The following is a 6772-nucleotide window of genomic DNA, read 5'->3' as shown; positions in this document are numbered from 1 at the left end:
TTCCTCTTCGACCAGATCCAAATAGAACTCTTTTCTGTTGTTTCTGCCATTGCCTTGATAGCCCATGTCCTCTCTCTGCCAGAAATCGACAGCTGTTTGATGAGGCTCTAGGCAGATGCGCTCACAAACCCTCTTGCACCAATCTCTATGGCGAGGACTTTGGCTTGGAAGCCAATACTTGACCCTTTTTTTCTCCCTTTTCCGCAGTTTGTGATGTACTATGTGTGGTCTATATCAAGTCATCGTTGCTCTGGCGATACTGGGGTGGTAAGATTGTAAACACTGGCCGGGATGCCGGGCACTAACTGTTCATTCTGCAGTGTTGTTTGTCTGAATGGCCTTTGGTGCATTTTTGTTTTGTCTTTGAAGCATGTTTATCCCCTTTTCTCTTTAAAAAAAATTTATTCTGGGATGATAAATTAAGCGGAAGGGTTGTCTTATTTGCTTTAAGGAGTTTAATTGTTGAACTAAGGATATTATTGTCATGATCTGTGTTCTGCAAGTTTTCTTAATAATCCTTTTTTTTTATAGTATAGATGTGACAGTTTTGTGTTCAACGTGGTTGAATTTTCAAATTAGTCGGCCCTGTACGGTATGATCATCAGTCTGGGTCACTGGCTGATTTCTCTAGTCTGCTGCTTTGCGGAAGGCCCAAACAGTCTGCCCTATTTTGAAAAAGTCAGCTGGTTTGGAGATGATGCCAATAAGTGTTTTATCATTCAGGAGGAAGGTGGCAAAATGGTTAAGACGCCGGCTTATCAGTCTGCCAGATACAGTGTCCGTGAGGATTCGGATCCCGCTCTCGCCCTTTCTCCCACGTTTGACAGGAAAATCAAACTGTGCGTCTAGTCATTCGGATGAGACGATGAACCTAGGTCCCGTGTACAGCACGCACTTGGCGCACTGAAAAAGAACCCATGGAAACGACAGTGTTGACCTCCGGCAAATCCTGTGGAAGAAATCCACTCGGACAGGTACACTGTGACAAACACAATCATGTGCATGCACTGATAGGTACACTGTGACAAACACAATCATGTGTATGCACTGACAGGTACACTGTGACAAACACAATCATGTGCATGCACTGATAGGTACACTGTGACAAACACAATCATGTGCATGCACTGATAGGTACACTGTGACAAACACAATCATGTGCATGCACTGATAGGTACACTGTGACAAACAATCATGTGCATGCACTCAAGGCCTCAGTGCGTGGGGTTATCCTGCTGGTCAGGCACCTTCCTAACAGATGTGCTGTGGCGGATATGGATTTGTCCTAACGTAATGACGCCTCCTTGAGAAACTGAAACTGACTAATGGCTTTTCCCTTCAGTTTTTATTTTTCATGTGTTTCCTCTCCCCACCCGTTTTTATTTGAGTCGACCGAAAGTGTGAAGACGTTGCTCTTTGTTTTGAATGCAGCCTGATCTTTTCCATTTCACTTCACCTCTGCGAAAGTTCTTCTTTCTGGTCATTCTCAACAATGTCTTCCAACACTGGGTGGTAGAGTGTGTAGTGGACTGAGGTGTGTGAAGCGCTGAGGGACTTTCCCCTTACTTTTGTTCGGGCTGACATGCAAGTTTATTTGTTGTGGTGAAGTTACAATTCAGCATGTCATTTTTGTCCGTGAGCTTGTGAAGCCATATCTGCATGAAAGTGTGCCATCAAAAGTCACTTGGAACGTTGTCTCTCTCTATCTCTCTCTCTTTTTTCCTTTTTTTAAAACATTCACTATCAGTTGTTTCCCTTGTTAAATGAATGCCTCCCCTTTACAAAGTTCATCTAATAATTCTCTTTAATTGTACTTCTTTATATTTCAGATATTCACATTTGGTTTCACGCTCCATCTACTATGTTTCCTTCCACTCGCCATACAATCCCCTCTTCTTTTACCTTTCTTACTTATTTATGTTGAAAATATTACTCATCAAATGTGAAAAATTCTACTTTACAAAATCACCAATCACCAGAATGTGTGCCGGGACATTAAACAAAATTCCTCCTCGCTAACATACAAGCTGTATGGTGTCTTCTGCATATCCTGTTGATGATTTTCCATGTCAAAGACAACTGCCTTTTGATTCCTTCACTATGGATGATCTGGGTTTTCTGGTGTTATGTTTGACTTTTGCCTTTTTGTTCCTCCACTGGTGTTTTCAGGGTGTTCTGGTGCTCTGAAATATGCTTTAACTCGTGTCTTGCCTGCATTGAAGAACGGTCAAGCAGGTATCGCATGGTGTCGGTTGGGGTGTCTTTGGTTTTCCCAGGATCAGTGTCATGCCTTCAGACTTAACTCTTCCCTACCTCAGGGGGCTCAGTGCTCACAGTTGTGTGTTGCCGAATGTGGTGTGTGAGACAGGAGGATGAGAGGAAAAAGACATAGCGTAATGGCGAGGGAGATAGATAGATAGCCGGATTGTATTGTATTACTAACTTTTGTCACAACAGATTTCTCTGTGCGTAATTCGGGCTGCTCTCTCTCTCTCTCCAGGGAGAGCGCGTCGCTACACCGACAGCCCCATCTTTCTTTTCTTTTGTTTTTTCCTGCATGCAATTTTATTTGTTTTCCTGTCGAAGTGGATTTTTCTACAGCATTTTGCCAGGGACAATCTTTTTGTTGCCGTGGTTTTTTTTTTTACGTGTGCTAAGTGCATGCTGCACACGTTACCTTGGTTTATCGTCTCATCCAAATGACTAGCGTCCAGACCACCACTCAAGGTCTAGTGGAGGGGGAGAAAATACTGGCGACTGTGCCGTGATTCGAACCAGTGCGCTCAGATTCTCTCGCTTCCTAGGCGGACGCGTTACCTCTGGGCCATCACTCCAAAACAGATAGATAGATAGACAGATGATGGAGGTGGCTGCAATGACAGCTTTGAGAAAGTGGGACGGGCTGATTCAAGCCTGATTGACACAGAGTAACCATAGCCTTGTAACATTATGATACACGTGGTAAAATTCATGGAGGTATAATTATCTCATATATGTTTGTATTAGTCCGTGGATCTTATATCTATTTATATTAGCCCATGGGTAAAATTGTATCGCAAGATATTTTTTCACCTTCTTTCACGTCGCTGTGCCATTTTCCTAAAGCTAGCAAGTTCGTTCCTACCTTTAACCTCGACCGTAATTTTTCTCTCTTTTTTTCTTTCTTTCTTTGGTTGGTTAAAGGGTGCTGTTCCAGACAATGAATACTGGTTTCCAAGGAGACCACTGAAGCGAATCCTGAAAGAGATGAGAATCAAGGAATGACTTAAGCCATGGTGTGTATGTGTGTGCAACAGTGTGTACGCGTGTCGTGTGCAAGAGCGCGTTTATATCTGTACTAGAATTCTATGCAAGCCTCCCACGTGTATGGGCGCGCGCCAGTGCGTGTCTGTTTGAATGCGCACAGTGTACTGCGCGTGTATGAGCCCTCTTCCGCCCGTGCAACACTCTGTGTGTCCGTGGTAAACTTTAACATTGCCATTTTCTCTGCAAATACTTTGTCAGTTAACACTAAATTTGGCTTAAAAATAGGAAAAATTCAGTTCTTTCCAGTCATCTTGTTTAAAACGATATTGCACCTCTGGGATAGGCACAAAAAAATAAAATTTAAAAAAAAGCCAAATTATATGCAAACTGAATTTACTGTTTTTTGGTGTTTTTTTAATTCTATAAACTTGGCACTTTGATCTGATATTCTGATACAACAACAAGAGCAGTCATTTTTATAATTTTTTGTTCAAACAGGAACCTCTTTTGCTAAGCATGGAATTATATTTATTTTGCCTGTCTTTGGTGCAGATAGCAACAAATGGAAATTAATCTGCAATTAATGCCAGGGGGCTTAATTTGCTTTAAACTGATCTTTCTCATCTTAAACAGTACATTTTGAAATTATACTCAATATATAAAAAGCTTGTCTGTTTTACTCTCAGTGTACAGGGCTTTCACTATGTTCATTCGCCCAAGTGGTCTTTTTCGGAAAATATTAAAATTAATACGACGTGTGGACTTTATAGATCTATTGGCTGAGCCCTGAAGGTCACGGGCAAAAATCAACTGCTTACACATATTTATACATATTCAAAGCGCGTGCTCATATTCTTCGCGAACGCGAACGACGCCATTTTGTTTTAAGTTGTTGATCTGCCCGTTCAATCCTATATTCAATCGACAATGCACGATAACATGTGATGGAAAGTTGGAGAAGGAGACCGTTAAATATTTATTCAGAAAAAGATTTGTGAACGCCTCATCACTTACTGGATTATGCCCCAAACTGCCATAAAAATATCCACAGAATCAGTCGGAATTCACAGTTAAAAATAATAAACCATGAGAGCTAATACCCATGAATTGATGAAACGTAAAAATTTCCAGTCTTGACTTTTCTCAAAATGAAGTCCTTTTCACTTCATACGACGTTTAGAAGTACTTGTACTTGGCTCTACATGTTATTAGTTTAACAAAATACTCAATTTTCATATCAACTTTAAAACTATAATACTAGAATGAACATAAAAGAGAAATTGAATCGACTGTGTCAACCGGGTGTAAGTAAACTTGTACATCTATCTAGATCCAGAGGAAACGGCTAAACGTCTCCTTTACCGCGGACATGAAAAGAATTTTTAATTGCCCTTAAAGATTTTTTTAATGCCCAAGATACACCAAAATAATATAATTTAAACAGCGTTCTCACTGCGAATGCCGCAATCGATTTATCGCCCTTTAAAAAAGCATGTTTAAATATTATATTTTTGAACGCCAGCTGAGGAGCCACGATTGTGCAATGGGTAAGACAGTCTCTTCTCACCTGAACACGCGGCCCGGGGTTCGAATCTACCGTTAAGACTTTTTCTTTTCTTTTTCTTTTAACCCGAAGCTTTATGATAACAAATACAGAACACATTTTAACGATCAGATTTTTTTTAAAGTGTATCAGAAGTGAGTCTTGAAGGCCTTGCCTCTCTTGTTATATTCAAGTTTAAAATTCATTGGCAATATATCAAGTTCTATGTAATCAGAAACAGATAAAGAGGAAGATTTTAGAATAACTGATTTAAGAGTACGGCTATGATGACTTAGGAGTGGTTTTAGGATGTTATCACTCGCTGAATCCCAGACAGTTGAGGCATAGTTTATATAAGATTCAATGTAGGCGTGGAAAAATATTTTTCGAGTATGTAAATTTGAAACATGTTTTATTTTAGAAAGTTGACATACCTTTTTGGAAACAGTTTTACATAACATAGATATGTGACCAGACCAAGTCAAGTTGTTATCAATAATTACTCCAAGAACCTTGTGACCGTCGACTTCTTCAATGATTTTGCCATTTATACAGAGAGAAGAGGAATTTGATGCAAGAGTTTGACGCTTCTGTCTGGTTGTAATCAACATTTAGTTTTCTGTGGATGCAAACTCATGTGGTTCAATTCGGACCAATCAATTAATTGAGAGAGAGAGAGAGAATTATTTGGTTCAAGATTTTTCTCTGTGTGTGTGTGTGTGTGTGTGTGTGTGTGTGTGTGTTTATGTGGGGGCGGGGGATACGGAAGGGTGGGTAGGGGTGGGTGCCGTGTGTCCGCGCAGTGGGTGGTGTAGGCCGGTTCGGCGTGTGTATATACGTGCATGTATCAATGTGAGCATTTGCAAAAGTAGGGAGACAATGAATGAAATCTGTAAGGAAAACACGCATCCCTGTCGTGAAGTCTCAAACCAGCATGGATTTCCAAAACACCATCACCACAATCACCCTCCTCACTGATCATCAAGAAACCTAAGGGAACTAAATCCCCAGATCTGCTGTCTTCCACGCTCTGTTCTCATGGTGAACGTCCCCAGATCTGCTGTCTTCCACGCCCTCTTCACATGGTGAACGTCTCCGGATCTGCTGTCTTCCACGCCCTCTTCACATGGTGAACGTCTCCGGATCTGCTGTCTTCCACGCCCTCTTCACATGGTGAACGTCTCCGGATCTGCTGTCTTCCACGCCCTCTTCTCATGGTGAACGTCTCCGGATCTGCTGTCTTCCACGCCCTGTTCTCATGGTGAACGTCAGTTTTGCCGCGTTCCCTTTTCGCACGCCTGTGGTATCGCATTGGTGTCAGTGTCGCCACAATGGCGGGGCACTGAAGTACTCCCGAAAACGGAGAACGGCTGCCAAAATAGCGACACTAAAAACGGTCATACACGTTGCCGGGGAAGAATGTTGGTGTGGAGAAACGTGGTGTCAGCCTTCATCACTACAGAGGGAACACTCCTTCGGTTTGGCTCTGTGTTCCAAGCTATGACGACGTCTTCAGTTTGGATAGTGTCTTGCACATGTCCACACTTAAAATGAAAAAAAAGACATACGACCTGTACTATACAGCACACGTTTGATGATTTTGATATTGTTAAGTACTGGTTTCGTCATGAAGGTCAGTTTCGCAAGTAGGTATATATTTCAGTTGTATCTGTGACGTGTTGTGTACCTTGTGTTTAAATCAACAACAACGAAAGCTTGTACAGACCAAAATCTCATATGCCCAGTATAATACAATCGGAAAGTTGATGGGGAAAAAAAAGAATATATGTCGGGAACTAATGAACATTAACACAAAAGTACTTCAATAGTGCCATGTTGTCAGATAGCCTCAAAGCATTCCTATGATAAGCCAACGTGTACTGTGCGCCCTGTGTTTAAAAAAAAAAATTACATAAGAAAAACAGTGCCAAAGAAATCGGTATTACACAGACATTCAGTACAATACCATCGAAAAAGCTCCCT

Source organism: Babylonia areolata, chromosome 6 (genome assembly GCF_041734735.1).
Source record: "Babylonia areolata isolate BAREFJ2019XMU chromosome 6, ASM4173473v1, whole genome shotgun sequence".
Lineage (NCBI taxonomy): Eukaryota > Metazoa > Mollusca > Gastropoda > Neogastropoda > Buccinidae > Babylonia > Babylonia areolata.
The sequence above is the reverse complement of the archived record's forward strand: the minus strand, read 5'-3'. Positions refer to the sequence as shown.